This window comes from Pyrgilauda ruficollis, unplaced genomic scaffold, assembly GCF_017590135.1.
Source record: "Pyrgilauda ruficollis isolate IOZ18807 unplaced genomic scaffold, ASM1759013v1 scaffold61, whole genome shotgun sequence".
Taxonomy (NCBI): Eukaryota; Metazoa; Chordata; class Aves; order Passeriformes; family Passeridae; genus Pyrgilauda; species Pyrgilauda ruficollis.
This window is the reverse complement of record NW_024527822.1, coordinates 1,676,994-1,698,959: the sequence shown is the minus strand read 5'-3', so window position 1 is coordinate 1,698,959 and position 21,966 is coordinate 1,676,994. Positions and strand designations below refer to the sequence as shown.

The 21,966-nt window shown below is 37.0% G+C and overlaps 1 long non-coding RNA gene across 1 annotated transcript in view; it reads right to left on the bottom strand.

The window, feature by feature from the left end:
* Positions 1-21,966, bottom strand: part of LOC121362358 — a 151,849-nt gene that overhangs the window by 46,314 nt on the left and 83,569 nt on the right. Inside the window, exon 2 of the long non-coding RNA XR_005956499.1 lies at positions 11,912-11,947. This is a non-coding gene — a long non-coding RNA (uncharacterized LOC121362358). The remainder of the gene's footprint in view (positions 1-11,911; positions 11,948-21,966) is intronic.

Below are 21,966 nucleotides of genomic sequence, written 5' to 3'. Positions count from 1 at the left end.
TCTGCCATGGGCAGAGACACCTTCCACTAGACCATGTTGCTCAGAGCCCCATCCAACCTGGACTTGAACAATTCCAAGTCAACTAAAAGGTATCCAGATCTCTTTCAACTTCAACTGTCCAGTGATTCTGCAACACAAAATCTTTAGTGTGAGGAAAATATGATTTAATTTTATCATCTCAGGTTTAATTCCTTCCTGATAATGTTTTATTATCTCAAAGACATTTGCATTGTAGAATGTCCAAAGCAAAATCTGCAAGAGTCATTCCGGGTTTCAAAATCCCATATACTGAAAAACAGCAACATTTGTCTTTAAAGGAGGGAGAACATAGACTTGTACAAATCTACTCTTCTGATAGACAACATCAATGACAATTTTAAAGAATTTAATGAAGTTTAGGATGACAATATCAGTTAATGTATAATTACAAACTGTAGAAAGCAGAATACTTGATACAAGCTTAATTTGTTAGAACGTTTTGCAGCCATAGAAAATTTACTAGATGTATAGTCAAATTTGGTTGAAGTTAAATTAGGCATGCATCTTGATTCTTGGTTAAATTTTTTCTGCTGCATCCTCCTAAATGTGTATAAGTAATAATAATAAAAAAGCTGGTACAAGCTGAAGCCTGCAGCTTATATCCCATTATAAATTGCACTTCAGATTTTCTAAACTAATTGTTAAATTTAGAACTAGCAATTAGCACTGCACAACATTTACCAACAGAATTAACTGTATCGCTTGCTATCAAGCTCAATTACATTTTCAAATGTCCCAGACTGGTAGCTCTGATGCATTCTAAGAAAATAAAACCTAGAAATGGGCCAACAGCAAATTGCTGTGACAAGATTCACAATATGTTCACAAATGTGTTGATTTTTTTTTTTTTCTGTTTCTGCTTTGGGTAAAAGTGTAGTCTTATGGGTTAAAAATACAATCTTACCTGAGCAGTGTGAAATTTTATTGCAGGTTGATGGAAATAAAATGTAAATAGTTACTTTATGAGAGTTCCACCACTTGAGAATTGTATGTAGCAACTTGATAGTTTTGAGGAGTCCTTATTAGCAAGTACATGAACATTGCCAGGAGATGCTACCTGGTGTTGCTTTTTAGTGTGATAGGGTATGAATCTGAGAACTTCAAAAGATATTCTCAACAAACAGCCAAGCCTACAGAGCAACTCACAGCTGGATTTCCTGCTGTGTTTACTTAGTAGAGCCAACCCTTAGGAAGCTTTTACTCTGAAACTGTATCAAGACTAAAATTCAAAGTCACTTACTCCTGATAAACCATTCAGAAGCACAGAGTTGAACTAAATTCACTTGCTTCCAAGGCAGAAGGAGTGAAAGGCTTTAAAGTTGCAATGAGATGAGCCAGTCATACTTTGATGCAATTACATCTGCTTCATTATCAGGTTCTCAGTGGGAAAGAGCTCTCTCTAAAAATATTGCTGAGGTGTGGATCCTGACAGTCACCACAGATATGACACCACTCTCACCTGCCAGATCACGGTCAACTTGTCACCCACTAACACTCCCAGGTCTTTGTCTGCAGAGCTGCTCTCTGCCAGCTCAGCTCCCAACTTGTCCTGGTACTTGGAGTTATTCCTCCCCAGGTGCATGACCCTACATTTGCCCTAGTAGGACTTGATTAGGTTTCTCTAGACCCAATTCTTCAACCTGGGAGATTGACCCCCTGATCCAGTTCCTGCTGAATGGCAGCACAGCCTTCAGGCGTATCAAACCACTCCCCCCAGTTTCATGTCACCAGCAAACTTGCTGAGGGTGTGTTCTATCCCTTCTCCAAGCCATAGGTAAACAAGTGAAATAAGACTGGAAAAGAGAAGCTAAATAAATGTTGATCTCTGGGGAATGCCACTGACTACAGATCTCCAGCTGGATTCTGCTCTGCTGATCACAACCCTCTGAGCTCTGCCATTCAGCCTCACTGTCCATTCATCCAGCCCTCATTTCCTGAGCTTACCTATGAGGATGTTATGGCAGACAGTGCTAAAATCTTGCTAAACTTGAGGCAGAAAACATACACTGCCCTCCATTGACCCACCCTGCCATGCCATCACAGAAAGCTGTCTGACAGGTCAAGCATGATTTCCTCTTGGTGAATCCCTGCTGACTACTCCTGATGATCTTCTTCTGCATGCCTGGTGATGACCTCCAGAACGACCTGTTCTATCACCTTTCCAAGGATGGAGGTAAGACTGACTGGCTGGTGTTTCCTGGATCCTCCTTGCCCGTTCTGAAGATGGGAGTAGCACTGGCCTTCCTCCAGGCATCAGGCACCTCTCCTGTTTGCCGTGACTTTCAATGATTGCAAGTGGCTTAGCAAAAAACCTCTGCCAGCTCCTTCCACACTCATGGCTGCATCCCACCAGAGCCCATGGATTTATGGGTGTTACATCTGTCTAGCTGACCTCTAACCCAGCCCTTCATGACCAAGGGGAAATCTTCCTTTCTCCAAACTTCTACCCTTGTCTCTGAGGTCTGAGACTACCAAGAGATGAGCTCATTGTCATTCTAAAGTCTTTCAATGTTAAGGACCAACATTGTCCCAGACTTGTTTATGTTTCCTTTTCATGTTCTACCATCCTTCTCCTTCTCTTGGTCATATTGGGATAGTCCCAATGCCTGTGCCTTTAAACCTGGCATTCTTCCATACCTCCATTTTCCTCCACTCCAGATCCCTATGGAAAAAGAAATCTCTACCTTCAAAGCTTTGCTATTCTCTTCCAAATTTTCTTCTGACTTAAACCCTATTCTCTCAAAATGAAAAGGAGCCTTTTGACCTTATGGGTAACATCTTTTCCCTTTCTCCTCATCTCTTTGTCCTTATACCTATGACCCAGGACTTTTCCAGGATATGAACTCTGGGAGCACATACATTTTCAAAAAGAGGGATGTGATGTAGTTTGCTAGCATTCAATCACTTAAAAGTACCCAAATGTCATGTGTACACTCCAAAGCATAATAACCCTGTTCTGAGTTCCAGAAATGCTGATGGAACCTCACGTATGATGTGCCATTTTCATATTAAAGATTTATTCAGAAGAAATGTTCTCTACAGTGTGTTTAAAATTTATTTCTGCCATTGTGTAACACAGGATTTCTCTCCTGTATTAAAATAGTCAATGAATGATGCATACAATGCAGTAAAAAACTCATTTACTGTTATTCCAAGATGTATTGATTTACATGTAGAGCTGTTCAACCCTTTTTAATTTGACCAGATGAAGAAGCTTGGAATGGCAACCTTTGGAAGATCATATGACCTAACTTCAGATGTCTCCCGTGTCAATATCTAAACCCTAACTAATTTCTGTAACCTGACTTAGTGGTTACAGGGAAAAAGACGTTATTAGAATGCAGTTCATATCTAGCAGTACATTACAGGATGTGAATCATGCCCTGAAAACAATTTTTTTTTAAATGTAAAGTGAATTGAGGATAATTGTCCCAAGAAGCCTACAATTAGCCTGACAAATCCCTCCAAAATTTTTTAAAAGAATGAGCTTACCTAAGAGGACTGTGAGTTCAAAGACAAAAAGAGAAGGTCTGTCAAGTGTTGCATCTAGACAGCACTCACAATTATTTAGGGAGCAAAATGCAAATGGGAAGTTGCAATTTTTGAAGGTTGTCAGAGATTTACTTATGTGTTTTCCTGAAATCCTAAGTAGTTACTGAAGTTAGAGGTTTAATCTCTTAGAACCATTACATAGATAAAGAAGAGAAACAGGCTTTTCCAGAAAGTGGTTTTGGCCCAGAACTTTGGTATAAAACCTAAACTTTTATAGGCGGGACCTGGAAGACCTTTTCTGTTGACTTTGTGAAGGATATTTTGGCATAACTTGACAATTGTCTCCAAATTGATGTCAAATCTGTAGACCTGAATCACACTCCTAATGTGTGTGGGATGAACATGTGTTTTTTCTTGAGTAGAGGCTGATATTAATAGGGCTTTTCCACCAGGAAATCAAATTCACATTCATTGTCTTATTTTAATCTCTTGGAGTATGGACCATGCTTTGTCAAAGTCAGGCTGTTAAGAAAGCACCTCTGTCTCCATAGTGCATAATAATATAACTGCCTTTACATTAGGGGTTATTATCTATTTTAAATTATTATTTTCAAAATATATAACAACAACAACAACAGCTATTACTATTATTATTATTACTATTACTATTACTATTACTATTACTATTACTTATTATTCCTTCTGTATTATTTTCACCAGAAACCAGAACTTCAATGGAGGATTCTGCTATAAACATGGGTGAAACCATGAAGCCCAATAAGGCTTGTAAAGCTACTTTCCTGCACTTCTACACAATATACATCAGGAATCTCAGCCTATCATCATCACAACCAGGCAGTAAACTGAATTTGAATATTGAGATTTTGTCAGAATACTTTTAAGACTTCAAAACTGCAGGCAGCAAAGAGTCTAACACATCTGTAGGGAAGATGTGACGGTTAATTACACTCTGAGTATCTTATTTCTACCTCTGAATTTGTCAAGCTTCATCTCCATTGCCTGGATCTTGTTATATACTTTTCTGCTAAATTAAAGAGTCAATGAATATCAGAAATTCTTCCCTCTGCAAGTATTAGACTCTGATCAAGTCGGTTAACTTCCCCTTATTAAGTTAAATAGCTTGAGATTCTCTCACTTTAATTACTGTACAAGCTCAGACTTTGCACTGAGTACCTGTTACAGCAATTCAAATCAATGAAAACCACTGAAAAAATATGAACTTACATGCTACAAAAATAACAATAAGAATAAAAGAAATCTTTTCTGACCATCCATCTTCTCTTTTCTGAATAGAGGAAAGACAAAATGTGTGTCACACAAGAGAAATGACAATGGTGACAATAAATGACATGGGGAACTTTACTGTGTACCCAAACTAAGGAAAGGATAATCAAAACCTAAGGAAAAGAAAGTGAAAAACTAAGGAAGAGAAGGTCAAAATGACAGGAAAACAACATAGAAAAAATAATAGTGTTTTCTGTTCTTAAATATTCTCCTCCAACTTATGACACAATTCTACACCAATGAGTAAAATTTTCTCAGAAGTGTGTATTTTGCAGAAGTAACATTACAAGGTACTAGTGTGCATAAAGGAAAAATGTAACACTGAGAAAAATTTTAATAAATGAGATTTTTTTTGATTCTATCTAATAAATACATTTTAAAAAGCTGAAAATAGTGGGATGACTAAATGAAACTCAAGTTTGATATGCCTTCAAGGTCTTCTGATGGATAGATAGATGAAACTTAGGTCAACAAACCTAAAATCAGTGCACTAATCATAATGAAATGGAACATGTCTCTGAGTTATTTAAACTAGAATAGATAAACAGATATGATTATGTAACTAATGTTGTCTTGGTACCATTAGTTATATTTTTCATAACTTTGGTTTACAAAGCAGCAATATATTTTCATGAAATCCTAAAATAAGTCCAAATAGTTTTGATTTATAATCAAACTTTGCTATGGTATAAATATTTGTGTTACATATTTTAATTTGAGTTTCATGAGTGCTTTCCTTTCAATTTGTGCCCATTATTGTTGGAGTGAGTAAAGAAGGAATGTGCCTGGGTTACCAGGAGATACTGCAAATCAGAGACAATTATGCCTGAAGAGCACATCATCACAGGGTGACGACTTTGGTGAATGCTACTAGGGCAATGGATGTCAGGTGCTGGTTTTCCAATAGCTGCATCCAGAGTCCACAAAAATTAGTGGAAAACTTTGAGAAGTGCTGATTTGTGGGTTTAGATATTGGAAATTGCCAAACAAGCCCAAACATCCAGATTCATTTAATGTCTGATATCTCACAAACCAGAATTTACAACACAGTGAGTTAGGACAGAGCAAATGACTCAAAATCCCTCAAAATTCTGAGCCAGCTGAATTTTGGCACCCATGAGCAGCATAGCAGTCATTGATGGAGTTTTTCAGTGGCTTTAGTGTGTGTTTGGAGCGCCAGCGAACTCCACATTTGAACCTGGATAACATTGGCATTATGGTAATGAGGCTCGATGAGCATCTGGGCAGCGATTTGGCTCATGGTAAAGGAAGGTTGGTAGTGAGCAGCCTCCGATGGCTGACCTCCTTTTGACATGCACATTACAAGCCATCATCACATTTGACTGTAACTAAGTGCCAGGGGCTTCCAACAAGCTGTTCTGAGGTTGTTCATTTGGAGTCCAAAATGAATAACTTTGATATGGTTCATTCCTGCAGTACCACATGTTTTCGAAGCACTAACATGATTTGTAGGAAATTTAAAACTGTGCACAGTTGATCACACAGACTGGATTTCCTCCACTCTGTCAAGTAGAATGATTTGTCCAGAGAGAAGATGTTGGACAAGGTTTGAAGGGAAGCTGCTGATGTTCAAAAGACAGACTTACAGGGTTTCATTGGTTCATTCTCTGCCAGTATTTGATTTAAGACCTTTGTATATCAAACACTGATCAGCAAAAATTGTAACATCTGGATTTAATAGTTTATATTCAAGACTGTTCTTTATTTTCCATCCCTGACACTCTTTGGTATTGTCCCTACGTGGGAAGAGCAGCAAGATTAACATAACGTGGCACTTGAAGCTCAGTTGGAAGACAACAGGAATAATCTAGATAATGCACCAAGAAGATATTTCTATATGTTTTGTGACTGGAGAAAACACACAGATGTGTGATTTTAGTTCCATAGAAAAACAAGAGCATGCTTTTTACATAAATTTTGAAGAAGATTGGAGGATATCTGACACACAATAAACTGGCTTTAAAAAGAGTCAGTATTCACCTCATTGCATTGCATTTAGAAATGCAAGGTAAATTATGCTTGGTTTAAACTACATGAAGCTGCTTCTTCATTTTGAGCTGGGATAGTAGAGAGTAATTCCAGGGGCTGCTGTAAGAAGGTGGCATAAATTCTTTAATTATATGAGTACATGACACTAGGCTTCCTAAATAGTACTAGATGTGAATATATGGGCAAATGAATCAAACTCAAAGATCACATTTGGCTTCAGATTCAGACTTTAAATATTGAACATATAGAAGTAATTCCATTAAATGTGTTCCCATCCCAGCCAAGGGAGAAGCATTTGGTAAAGTCAGTTCATCTTATGTGGGTACAATGGCCTTTTAGACACCCATAGTGGGGTGAGAAATGTATACCTAAGAGAGGAATCTTCATCTCACATTGAATCCTTACCAAAAGTTTGCCACAAAGCAGAATGCATTATTTACATTAGTGTTTTCACTGTGCACAGACAATAATAATATTATATTATTATTATTATTAATAATAATAATGGCAACAATAACAATAAAAATTCTTATGCACATTGTTAAATTGGGGAACAGATTTGTCTACCACATAAAGATTATTTGTGGGCTGTTTTCAAACAAGTTTAGCCCTGACACAGAGATAAGTTCAGTTTTTCTGTACAAAACACTGTCTGGACTGTCATGTTACCTTTGCAGTTATGTTAAGCCCAAAGAATGCAAAAATTAAATCTCTCTTTGCTGCTAATTTGGTTTTCCACTTTGGGTCCATCCTACCCGTATCTCTTACTTCTACCATATGTCCATGACCCTGAGTGAAAAAGACCTGCAGTAATAAAAATTATTATTAATAACAGTAAGCAGAGGAGAGGTTAACATCAAGAGAGATTTTGGTCAGAAACTGTGCAGCGCTGGTTTCAGCTTAAAAGAGAATAAATCTCCCATATAATAAGCTATATTAGCAACAAAAAAAAAAAAAAATCAAGTAAACATTCATAGATCATGGCTGAACTATGATAATGTAGAGTTGAGAAAATATGGTCTAGTCTGCTTAAAAATCTGGCCATGCTGCTGTGCACTCACAAGTTTCTCAAGCAGGAAATGATGGAAAGCTCCACTGATCTCAAATAACTCAATTGTTTTTCTTTTCTAATCAAATATCTTCATAGTGAGGGACCAAAAATGCATCATTCAGCATGCAATGTGGTTGTGAAAGCATGAAATATGGCACTTCACTGTTAATGTAATATTAAAGATTAAAAATGTTTATTACCTGTTATTCTTCTCTTAATTGTTTTGTGTGGAGAAAAATAGAAGTTGCTGCTTTAATGCATAAAAACTCCACAATGTGCATTCATAGCAGAGAGCAAAGTGTTGGGGCTATGAAAATTATGTAAATGATGAATTCCAGTGAAAGAACTTTCAAACCCTTAGGGTCTTCAAACAGCATTAATTCAAGAAATTAGATACAAAATTTAACTTTTTCATGCTAATAATGATTTCATAAGGAAAAACTCGTTAGTAAAGGTGACAAATATGAAGTTCTATTCAACATTTAAATTCAGGAATCTTAGTATGCGCCCCTGGGATATATTTACTCAGCCAATGACTCTGATGTTATTAAGTAATTTATTTGAGAAAGTCTCCATTCATGAGTTTACATAAGAACAATATCAGGTTTACAAAGGCTTGTGTTGTCAGTTTAGCAAATACCTAATTCACAATGACTTTTGCTTAAGATTTTCATTAGGTTGTTCAATATTGTTTGATCATTTCATGTCAGTTTCATAAGATCATAATTTTCCCTATATGAAAAGAGGAAATTAAAAGGAGAAATAAATTAAAAAGTGTGAACTAAACTTAAATTTAAATCAGCTTTGCCACAAAAGGAGGAGTACAGTGTCATCACTTGTGATTGTACTTTGCTTGGGTATAAACTATCCACACTTAGCAATTTAATGTTTTGCTGTGGTATATTTCTATGCCAGCAATACAAAAAAAATATATTGAAACATGCTGAACATATCAACATTGAAATGTTGCATTATGGTTCCATTTTTTCAGGACTGATCAGTCATGTGATGGTCTCAGTTTCTGGCAGCATTAGTTAGGGGGTTCATTAATTGGATAGGAAACAAAAAAACATCCTAAATCTCTCAATTTCTATGGCTATTTGTGCTGTAATCTATGGCCTCCAGCCAGTGTTGAGTCAATGTGCAAATGTAACTAAAAATGACAATTCCTGCAAGTCAAGGAGCAGACAGAAATAGCACAAGATATGAAAATTACGATGGTCAAAATAATCAACAGAATATTTGTCTTCCTACAGAAAATGCTGGTTCATCAATAGAGAACAATTTCCCAGGAAATGAGCTGATTTTACTCAGTTTTCTGATGAAATACAGGCAAGCCTTGAAATCTTCATTGTCTCCAGGCTAGGTCATTCACCATCACTCCTCAGAGAGCTCCCTGGTCCCCAGGCCCCTCACGGGGCTGTGCTGGAGGAGCTTTGATAGAATAAGTGTTGGAAATCACCACTGGTTACTGTTACAATCTGCCTCCATCATTTTTCTCCTCCTCAGACTCGTTCTTGCTCTCCCATCACCCTGGTTCCTGCTTTCAGGTGTCTTTCCACCCTTGCCTCTCCAACTTATTCAGGCTAAACTGGGAACACATCAGCCTTGGTGTTTCCATGTGAGAGATTCAATCTGTGCTCCAAGGCTTGTCTCTATCCCTTCATTGCACATCCTAAGACAGCTGAATCTTAAAGCACAACCTGCCTGTGTTCTAAATCTTTTGCTCTGCACCAGCATCAAACCCTGGCCTACACCTGGCCAGGAAGAAAATAATAGCCAAATAGAAGCCCACATTAGACCAATTACTAAATTTTGTCACATTTGACAGAAGTATGAAGCACCTGGAGGATCTGATTGAGACATGAAAAAGCAAAAGTCTTTTTCTGGCAACAGATCCCATGAGAAATGAAAATAGGATGTACAAATAAAACGCGGAATGACTTTCTTGTCTATTACCCACCTTTCCACCAACCTAGATGACTCTTTAATCTTTAACCTCTGTTCTTAACTGAATACATATATAATGAGAGGGAGCAGGCAGGCCAAGTTAGATTTGGTCATATTTATTAACACATAATATATGTTAATAGCGCATACTATTAATAACTGGCAGTCAGTCAGTTATAATGTGTTTGTGTGTTCTCTGGCAGAGTGGTATTCTGATATTTTAAGGACTTCTGAAAGGCAGAAAGGCTCAAATCTATATAAAAATAATATCTACTGGTAAATTGGATAGTCAGAGGATAGGAGTGGGTGCTCTAAGAGAAATCACAGGGCCCGAAAGGTAATGATCTTGGAAAGGACTTTCATGCAAAGTAGGAACTCTCAAGAGGAAATCAAAAGTCCTTATTGGAAAACTGTGAATAGAGGATATGAGAAATGATACAGAATTAGTCAGGGATTCATAAGTAAAGTAGGATGTTGAAACTATGAAGTTATTTTACTGGATCAGTACTAAGGCTCAATTTGTGTAAGGGAGAGAAGGCAGCTAGAGATGATTTCATATACAGAGAGGAGAGACAAGAGGGATTTGGCAGCATAATCTCTGAGAGAAAGTTAATAAGGGGAAGCATCTGGAAGTAAAAAAAAAAATCACTATATGCTATGCTTACAGGTAGGTTACCATTCACCAAGAAATATTACCATCCATGTGACTAGTGCTGAAAAATAAAAGCAGGAAGCAGGAAACACAGATGGAATGGGCTACTGCTTTTGTAACAAAACCCATTCACACATTTAGGAGGATTGGTTTTATTTCTCCAGAAACACCACCATCAGAAGTTTTTGTTATTAAAGCATTAGGTAAACCTGAAGTTTGCAGCATGAACAGGAGCAGAAGGACTGGTTTCATAGAAGTTATAAGAGCACAGGAAAACAATGTAATCTGCATAATGTGAGTACCTACAGGGTTTGCAGAAAGAGGTAAAGACTCATGATTCCCTTCCCTTCTTCAAGGCTAAAGATTAACTGTTCATGGGACTGGTGGTTTTTGCTGCCTTCCTACTAATATCTTTAATAGCACACATTTAAAATGAAGTCTTTTTGATGGCTCTTTAACTTGAGTTGGATGCAATGCTAGTGAGGGAAGATGTTTTCTCATATTTATAAGAGATGTCATCCTTATCCTATTCCAACTGGACTATAAAGTGCTGCTTCTCAGACTCGAGGAGGTCAGATTGATTCAAGTGCAGGAAATTGAGGAACAAGGCCTGACACGCCTCTCTTCACAACAAACCCAATAAAAAGTGCTACATTAGTATAAGACTTGAAACAGAATCAACCCCAGCAAGTAATGACCTCTCAGTCTGTAACTCGTTTAAAACCCCAAAGTAGAAGAAATAATATTTATCCATTGAATGAAATTACCAAGTATTTCACAGCAAAGTTAATCCCAAACATTGTTAGACCAGTGTCCTTTACTGGATCAACCAATTGATTGATCTGTCTATATTTATATCTATGTGTATATAAATATATACATGCTCTCCTACAAAGGGTGCTGGCGTTTCCAGTAAAGAGCACAGCATTTATTTACAGAAATATGATGTAACCTGGGTGGTTAGAGCCCGCTATTTAAGGAAACTAACTATGATTTATAGCAGCAAATAAATAAGACAAAATTTGTTTAACATACCTCAGAATTAAGTATCTCATGCATTAATTGTCTCCAAAGTCTGTTCCATTTGTTATCTAACAAGGTATGCTCCATTATTATTTCTATCCAGTTCATTGCTTCATTCTATCTGTTCTTTCAAAATTAGCTTGTCTAATCAGAAACTGCTTTGGCTGGTAGTTCATTTCACATAAAAAAGGAGGAATTCTTGTTTACTGAGAAAGTAATTGGATTATAATTTTGAAAAGAAAGAAATATAGATTGTAATAAATTATTTTGTAAAAAATACATGAGAGCGTGAAAACTAGCAAACCCAAGACAAATTAAAAGCTCTAATGAATGAAAAGGCTATAAATAGAACATGAAACTGGAAAGAATAATTCATCATTGTAACTTACCTACTCCTTGTTATTCTGCTGAAAAGAGCTGAATATCTAAGGAAAAAAGAAAAAAAAAAGTATTTATCAAATGATCAAGAAAATATTTATATTAGCTGTCACTTTTCTTCTAGCTCTTTAGCTCTTGTAAATGTAATTAAACCTTTGTTACAAAAAAGAAAAAGTAAAATTTAACTATGTATGGGAGTATACAATTCCATTTCAGTTATTTATTAAATTCTGTTGATAAGTTTACATGGTCATAGGTAGACTAAAGTTGCATGCAGGACTTTGATGCCTGCATCAGTATATATTTAAGTGACAACAAGAAAATGCAGAAATTATATTCAAAACACTGACCAGTATACTGGGGCTGTTTATAGAGCTGGTCTGTAATGTATATTTTATTGCTTATCAACATTTCAATTAATATCAAACTGTAGGACTTTTATTTATTTTTTTTTTCTTACTAGCTAAAAATATTTTGTTGGTAATCCTGCTCTTTTTTGCATGTGTGTATAAATTTTTTTTTACCTAATCCAAGCAAAACCATGAGTATTAAAGCTATGAGAAGTAATGGGCATGGACAACAAAAATTGTGTAAAGGAAAATAAAACACAAAAAATAATGTGTGAAATTGTAGCAAATAAGATTTTAGAAGTTAGAATATATATGATATGATATGATATGATATGATACTATTACATACAGTAGAAAAATTGAGTGATTGTTGTAAAATTCTGAAGTACTAGGAAAAACTTGTACTCTCAGCTCTCACCTGTTCAGCTGATTAACACCTTGAGTTCTTTCTGTTTGTAGACCTAACAAAAAATAAACAATTAAATTAAATACACTAAATTACGTGAGTTAAATTGTTATAGATTTACATTTATTTAGCCTGATTTTATTTATCTGAAAATCATTCAGGTTTTCCTTTTATTTGAATTGCATTTATGATACCAATTCAAGCTTTGATCTTAAATTGCACTTTTGGGGCCTGAAGTAATAACAATTTTGGATTACAAGGATCCAGTTCTTATCTACATACCAAACAGGTTGTTTATAGTGCAGTTTGTTCAGTGAATATACTCAAATTTAGCGCAGAGAGATTGATAAAGGTAATCAGCAAATACCATATTGGCTTAGAATAAAGATGAAAGCAAAATGCACCTGACTCAGTAAAGATAGGAGTTAAATGCCAGATTATCCACATAAGTGTGTCAGTAAGAGGAATTTCATGCATGACAGATGCTAGAATGGGCATTAAAATGGTCAGGACAAAAATCATTAAGTGCCCCAATAATGCACATTGGGCTAAAGCAAATGTAGCACCTCACAAGCAAATTCCCACCATCTTCAAAAAGTTGTTTGCATGCCCAAAGTTGGGCTTATATGTGAATGAGATAAAAACATTAAGCAGGTTATTAATGCTCACTTGAGATGTCTACTCTATATTTAGAAAGCAAAACCTTATCATGGTACCAACACCATGAAACTCAAAAGGTGTCATGAAATGACTGGATGGAATTTTATTTCTTTCAAAGAAAAATGTAGCTACAGAGGATGATAGCCATAACTCAGGTCCTTGCCCATCAAAACTGCAAGTAAAGAAAATTATTGATGTACTGAGAGGTAAGTGTTACTTTTCCTATGGTGACTGATGTGGAGCTTCATTGAAGAAAATGATATTATAGACTCACAGAATGGTTTGGGGTGGAAAGGACTATTAAAATTCACCTGCTCCAACTCCTTTGCAATGAGCAGGGACACCTTCAACTGGATCAGGTTGCTCAGAGCCCAGAGCAACCTGGCCTTGAATGTTTCCAGGGATGGCATTATCCCACTTGAGAAAAGAAGTTTTGGTACCTGAGCCAATGGCTACTTAGGAGAGCATAGGGATTGAATAGCATTTGGATATGAACAACACAGAAAAATCATTGTCTTTCAGTCAATATGAAATATTTAAAGCAGAGAATTTCCATTCATTAATCTAAATACAGAGTAGCCTTGTACCTGCTCTCCAGATTATAATCATATGAGAAAGAAGTTTGACAGTGATGTAGAGACTCTCAGGCTGCCCCAGTCATCAGCTTTAGGTTCCTGATTCAGGGCAGGGAAAGCATAATCCTACTTGAATATGCGGTCCATGAAAATCCTCAGCTAAACATTGGTGATAGGAAGTCCCAAAATGCAGGCAAAGTAAACTGTGACAAGAGTCATAAATGTTTGGAATTTTGCTGTTTGTGTTGAAGTGATCCAAGCTGAGCATGACAAAAACAAGGGTGACACTACCAAGGATTTTATTACTGAAAAAGTAATATTAACTTCAGAATTATTGGCATATGTTTTCTAGAATGTTGGCTTTTTTATATTTTTATGTTTGGGTGTGCATTGTTGTGGCTTGAAAATCTCCCCAATTAAATCTTCTGGTGTGGTGCCTGTGTGTTGTTGCCTTGATTAATTAATTGAGCCATGGACCAAAAGTCCTTTTTCCTTCTCCACTGGCTGTTCAGTTCATGCATATCCATTTCTTGTCTTTCCTATTTGCCTCCTGTCTCTCTGCTGTGCCCTTTCAACTCCTGCAGGATCCATCCCCTTCCCTGCCTGCCCACACTGAACCAGCTTCTCAAAAGGGCTCCTCGATACCATCATAATGATGGTTAAACCAAGATAAATAAAAATGCTCACAAACCATCTGTGAACAGATTCCTGTGGTGCAGTCCCAGTCTTTGACCGACTCACATCAGAAATCAGATGAGGGCATAATTTACATATTTAAAAAATTTAAATTAGATCAACTTTTTTTAAACCTGGATAATATGAGACTGAGGATTCCTTGAACAACAGCTCTACAACAAATTGATCTGTCTGCCTACTACATTCAAAAATTGATTTTCTCTTCCTGAATGGAAACATTTATTTGAAAAGAATGAATTCAATTTGTGACACACTCTGTGAGTGCTCTGCATCTGATTCTGAGGTTTTAGAATCTTTTAAATCAATAATAACACCATTTTAATTTGGCTTAATTTTGTAGGGCATGGGTACTTGTAATTTTCAAAGATTATGAGATAAGGAAGTGGTCCAGGACTAAGTCCTCTAAGTCATCTGACTTCTAGTTTGTCTGTTTTGGGCTTCTCAGACTGATCAGAAAATTCCTGGGTTTGAATCAACCTTCATAGTTCAGACAAACAGAGTCACACTTTTGCTTCGAACTGTCTGAGACCACCAGTCTGTGAAGAAAAATCATCATGTTATTATAAAACAGATACAGTCCAATAACAAATCTGAAGATTTAAACCTATAAAGCTTGGGGCTATAACCACTACCTCACCAGTGAGCTCTGTAATATCCCCATTCCCACATCTCCTTCCTCAACAATTTATTCTTGCTCCAGGTGAGCTTTAAGAAATTCTTCAGCAGCACTAAAAGCTTCATGCAGTTCAGGGACATAACAGGTTAGCTAGTCTGGGCTACAGGTATTTCAAGATAACCTCCTTGTGTTGGCACCATAGTTATTTATTGGTGCCTGAGATCCCTTTCCCTTCAAGAGTTCCTTCACAGCAACACCAGTGATACGACAAGAGGACATGGTTTCAAGCTGCACCAAGGGAGATTTGGGTTGGACATCAGGAAGAATTTCTTCACTGAAATGGTGGTCAAGCACTGGAAAGGGTTGCCCAGGGAAGTGTTGGATTCACTCTCTCCCTGGAGTGTCCAAAAAATGATGCAACATGGCACTAAGCGCCATGGCTTAGTTGACACGGTGGTGTTTGCTCAAAGGTTGGGCTTGATGATCTCAGAGATCTTTCCCAACCTTTATTCCATGACTCTAAGATGCACTATAGCATCAGCATAGTGATGATAACTCCAACTGAGATAGTCTGGTTACTTTTGGCTATCAGAGCTCACCGATTGAGAATCTTTGATTCAATTTAGTCACTCAATCACATAATTCTTAAAATTGCAGGGAAAAAATTAGGGTGGAAAGAACCTCTTGAAATCATCTGGTCCAATGCTCACATGTTGCTCCCAGTAAATGAAAGTTCTTTGATAAACTTCCACAGAATGTGACTCTAAGCCCATTTGTCACCTCTTGTAAATGCAAATTAAAATGTGTTAAACTATCCCGATGGTGATTTAAGAGTATTTGCCTCCTTTTACAAGAGCGCAGCATGCAGAAGGTCAGATTACATGGGTCAGCTGGCCAGAAGTGTGTCAGCCACGTGCAGTTCCCTGGGCACAGGCAGCAACATCAGCATGTCCACAGCCAGCACCCAGGGAGCCCAAGGATGAGTTCTCAGGCTGCACAAAAGACATTTCATACTGCTAATAATCCATAGCTAGAGGTAAAGGTTAAGTGCTGAGCATTATTGGGATACAGTCCTTTATACTTCACTTAACTAATTGAATTTGTTTAATTAACAATTTACACACCTGGAGAGAAATATAAAATCTATTGTGCTGTTTGGCATTCTGCCTAAATTGGAAATTACCTATACATCCTCTAGTCCATATTAAATGGAATTTACTTTGGACACAATTACTGTTAACAATTACATAGGGATTTTTTTTTTTTTTGAGCTCCATTTTCTAGACTGTCACTCTGGTAAATTTTTTTATCCTTACACACACCTGAAAATAAATGAAATCCAGAAAAGTTAGATGAAAGTATTTTTATTATTGATTTTAAACTGTGCTTCTCGGTGCATAACGTAAATTTTCACCCAGATACAAAAGTGAGAGACAGAAATGTGCCAGCCTATTTCACATTCGAAGCAGACACACCAGAGTCACAAAACCAGATTGTTTTGCCCGTAACTGGAAGGCTGAAGAGCAAAATCTCATTAAGATTGGTATATGGAAGGAGGTTTACAAGCCATGCATATCCATGAACAGGTTAGTTTAAATGCCTGAGAAATAGATGGCTTTTCAAATATGCGGCTGACAGTCATGGGCTCAGAAATACAAACTAAGATGAACTAAAAACTTGATACTCAGAAATGGATCTGTCTGGGAAATGGTGTTATGGAGAAATGAATCTGCATTCCAGGAAGACTGCTCCTTAAAACCAGTTCTGATCTTCCCATGATTTGGTAATGTGGGTTTATCCCTGGCATCCCGGTGGATTTGGGTCTGATGCATGAGTTCTCACACGGCACCTCTGAAAATCTGATTTGCATGAAGTAATGCTTGCCTAAGGTATTTAAAAGATTTGTCAACAGGAGGAATATTACTGCTGAAAGCATATTCAAAAGGCTTAGGCTTTCATGCAGTGCACTCTGTAAAATCACACTTGCTCATGAAAGTAAAGCACATCTTTGCAGTGGTTATTTCCAATAGCAAGTGGTTGGTGCCATTTTCAGATTTTGTTTGGTTACAATTGTCTGCTGTATATATTATTTGCCCCTCTTGCTTTCTAAACCTTCTCAATGCCAGGTAGAGGAGAGGATGGAAACAGAACTTACCCGTGATGTTTGCTGCCAGCCCTTAGGCTTCTCCTGAAACCTAGGAGGAAAACACCCCAAGGCTAGGTTCTAACAACCTTGGTTTTATAGTTTGGACTGGTATCTCATGGGTATTTATTTGATAATTCATCTGAAAAATGAAGAATCACCTTATTGAATGAATCTCTAAGCAGGTAATTGTTGGCTTGTATCCTCTGATAAGACCACATTGGTCTTGACTGGATACTGAAAACAGTGTAGATGTATGAAATCATTTATTTAGTTATTAATTCAAGGTTAGAACACTAAGAGAAAAGTCAACACAAGCTATTGCTATGAAGATATTCAGCTATCAAAATATTCTGGTTTTATACTGAATAAGTTCCTAATAAACAGCACACAGACCAAATATAGAAGAACAAAAGACAATAAATCATTGCAAATTAAGTCAATTTTTCATTAACTTTGTCATATATGAACTCAGGTATGTTAGAACTTTGCAGTCATTGCAGTGCATTCAACAAATAATACTGCAAAAATTTCCATGACTTCAATAGAATCTCTATTGTATTAGTAAGTGAACTCTCCAGTGGCCAAAATAATATCTGTAAATACCCATGAATTTTAACCCAAAATGTGGCAACCTGACATGATTAAAAGCTTTAGATTCTCAAAGAGCAACATGACTAAAGCAGGACTGTAGCTTTGAGTGGCACCTCACTGGTTTCATTTGCCAGTATTGTTATTTTCCAAGGTAATATTTGATTTAAAGAAAAATGCTTTTAAGTCCCACAGTAAGTCCTACAATGTATCCACAAGTATAAAACCCTCAAATTGCCATCATTTGTCAAATGCTAAAGCCGTACCTGAGACTATTCAGTGGCAAAGTAGGAATCTAATGATGTCAGCAGGAAGGAGGGAGGTTAGATTTATAGGGGTTTTAGAGGCAATACCACTTGTCTCTCCTGCCTTGTCCCCCTTCTGACTCCCTTTAATTCAGCACTTTGACCACAGTAATGCAGTTAAGCTTCAGTTTATGGCACAGATGCCTCATAAGTCCAGTCTCCATGATTTCATTGAAAACTCTCTCACGTTAGTAATTTGAATTGATTTTAAATTCCAAATTATTGTGAAGACATTGAAATACAGAGCTTTAATGTTAACCCAACTCTCTCCTTATGCTACTCTTTCCCTCCCAAACTGTCATGGTTTTTCCCTTGCTTACACAATAGTTGCCTTGATTTTTTTTTTTTTTTCCTGGCTATAGCTAAGGTTCAAACACAGAAAGAAGGCGTTTCTGGGTGGAAATAATAAAGAATGCAATCTGGATTTGAAATAAATTAGACATGAATGTGAACAACACTTTATGGATAAGTGATTACCTCAAACTGATGTTTTCTATTTTTGTTTACTTAATATAATTCCAAGTTATAAAATAAAAAGAGAAAAAACCCTTAGGTGGTCATTCACAGACTGTGGTCATGGGAGTATCACAGAACTGTTTTAGTCAGCATTGTCCAAGAGCTATGGACTGCCAGGTGCAAAAATCTGATCGTCCTAAATAAGCCAAGTGTTGTTTTTAGTAGTTAACTTCATTTTGTAAAAATCCTTGCTCAAGTACATTCAAGGTTTTGTCTACCATTTGTTTCAAGAGTCTGGATCAGATCCTTAAATCAGAGCCAAATGTGAATAAAAGCAGTAAATTCTTTGGCAATAAATTCTCAGTAATCTGCATTACTCAAAGATGGGACCTGCTGGAACATCTTCATAACATTCTTTTGCCTTCCTTCCCCTCATGTGCAGCATATTGCAGTAATCAATTAACATGATGGAATATTCCTGTGCTGAGACCTTCTTGTAACTCCCATATGGTCAGAATTTAATCTTAATAGCACAGGTTTTTGTTGTTTGGTTTTTATTTTGTTTTTTTTTTTTAGAAGCTGAACTCATCCTGCGCATTAGTGGTGATGGAAAAGTAAGATTTCAGAGTGATATTGTTGTTTTCAGCCTGTTGGTGTTGAGTATTTTGGAGAAGTTAGGTACCCGGACAGGGCTGAGCATTGTTCATCTGCATGTGAACCACCAAAGTGGGCAAGCAGAGATGGAGGTGCCTGTAGCAAGCTGAATTGCTGCTAGCATAGTCCAGGGTAAGGAAGCAAAAAGTACCTTTGCATGGTATCCACAGATGTTTTATTCAGTGGTGAGATGTTCAAGTCCCAGACACATACACACAAGGAAGATCCAGTTTTCTCTCTCCAGGGGCCTGGGGGCTGACCTTGGCTTTGGGCAGTACAAAGATGAGGGTCAATCAGGGAATAGAGAAGTGTGGCTCAGGGACATAGGAACAGACATAGGAACGGGGGAAGGAGCCAATGGGGTCTAGCAGCTTTTTGAGGGATGCTTCTTGTGTCTCCTAAAAACCAGGGAATGCCCCCCCAGGGTGTCCACAATTCCCCCTTTTTGATATTATTAAGAAAGCTTCTCTGAAGGATCAACTGAATCAACACAAAATGACTAAAACAATCAAAAGCACTCATAAGACAATTTTCAAAATGCAAACAATTCTGAGTCCCCAATGTCTAAACAGATTTTCTTGTGCATTAGTGACGATGGAAAAGTAAGATTTCAGAGTGATATTGTTGTTTTCAGCCTGTTGGTGTTGAATATTTGGAATATTTGGGTACTCGGACAGGACTGAGCATTGCTCATCTGCATGTAAACCACCAAAGTGGGCAAGCAGAAATGGAAGTGCCCAGTTCCATCTCTTGCACTTGAAAATGGCCTTGCTGTACCTCTTTAGAGCAAACATATATAAGCAAAGCTGTTGATCTCTTGATCTTGTTTAAATAATTTATTCTTGCCCACCTCAACACACCCTTTGTTTGCCTTTGTAACTCAAAAGACTGATTCCACTGTGACAAAGTAGGAAATTCTAGCTTATAACCTGAGTAATACCAGATAAGCCTCAGTTCATACAAAGAAAGGACAGTAGCTGATCTTGTGTCTCTTTCTGATTTTAATGGTTCTTTAGAAGAGTTTAAAAGTGTTGCAGGAAGTCATTGGAAGTTTGTCTGAGTGCACTCACAATGATTATAAAGTTGAATTCCTAGAGGATCACAGCTCTGCAACCAGTGACATCAAAGCTCCCTGACCAAATTCTTCTGTAGGAGTTGTAGAAATTGAATTTAATGCACTGAGTATACAATAACCTTGTAATAAAACTTATTACGAGCAAATTCTGATTTTTTTAAGCTTAATATCAAATTGGCCTTTCACGTTCTTTAGGTTTTTTTCTATATTGAACAAGAAAATACAACACAATGCCTACCCTTCTTTCTGAATAGATATGGGGAGGTGGAGAAATTGCTTGGTCCATGTATATTCCAGCAGAGGGTGGCAGTACACTACCACACTCCTACAGTAAAAGAAAAGTTGTGCAATAATATTTATGCCTTCTGTCTTCAAGGGAAGAATACATCCTGCAGATGAATATGTTTTGGGACATGGGAGATGGGAATTAGGCTGGGAAAGTAATCCCCAAATCACTTCAATGACCTTGCTCAATCCACTCAATCTCCATCTCTCTTTCATCTGAAATATTTTTCTTCCGTAATTGCCATCAGCTGATGACTACAAACCGTGATAAAGCTCCCGAGAATAATCGTCTACGAGAATGAATATGGATGTCTGAAAATGGGAATCTCTGCTGATTAACCGATGATACCAGAACCATTAACTTCATCACTAACAGCAGAACAGTCACCAACAGCGTCAAGCAGGATAAACTCTGGAAGGCAAAAAGGGGCACTCTGTGGCAGGAAGGTTTTCCATGGCACTATGGACATGCTAATGGTCTCCTGCCTTTCCTCAGTCCAGTTTTGATACTTTGTCAGCAGAGTAGTCTTCAAAATTTGAAATACCTTGTCAACTCTTCAGCAGAATGTGGATTTCTCTGTTACTGCCTTAGACTTCCTTTCAGTTTTTATTTTCTTAAATCCTTTTTTTTTTTTTAATAGAAAGCAGGTGGGGAATTGTTCATAGGCCAGCAAAAGAGGCAGAGTGTATTTTTTTCCTCTTGGAAAAATCTTCTGGTTGACAGAAAAAGTAGCAACTGGTGCTGCCTACTTTAAATTACTGCAGCAAAAATACTTTAACACATTGTCAAACTTCAGACCTTGGTGACTCAAGTTTCTATATTTTTTGGATGTGAAGAAATTTCAGTGTAAGAAGAAATCAGTGCATAATAGGAAGGAATACTCCTTCTTTATGCAAATAATGGAAAATTATTTGTATACAGAGCATGATTTCTTTAATGCGCTTTTATTTCCCCTCAAGAATTCAAACCAAAGGATTATGCAGGTCAAGAAGAACTTGAAGAACAAATGCCATTCATGATCAAGCTCTCAATATGGACTTACATTAGTAAAAACATTTGAATAACATTTTTATAATAGTAATCTAAGTAGCTTATGTTAACTTCTCCAGTAACCAAAGCCAAGGATAATTTTTGTGCATTCTTTCAGTAGACATTCATTATTTAAATATGTAAAATATGGAGGCAGTGTTCTGGAACTTCTTTTTATTAAGAGGAAAGAAGCTGGAAACGATGCCAGGAAATTTAGGTGAGGA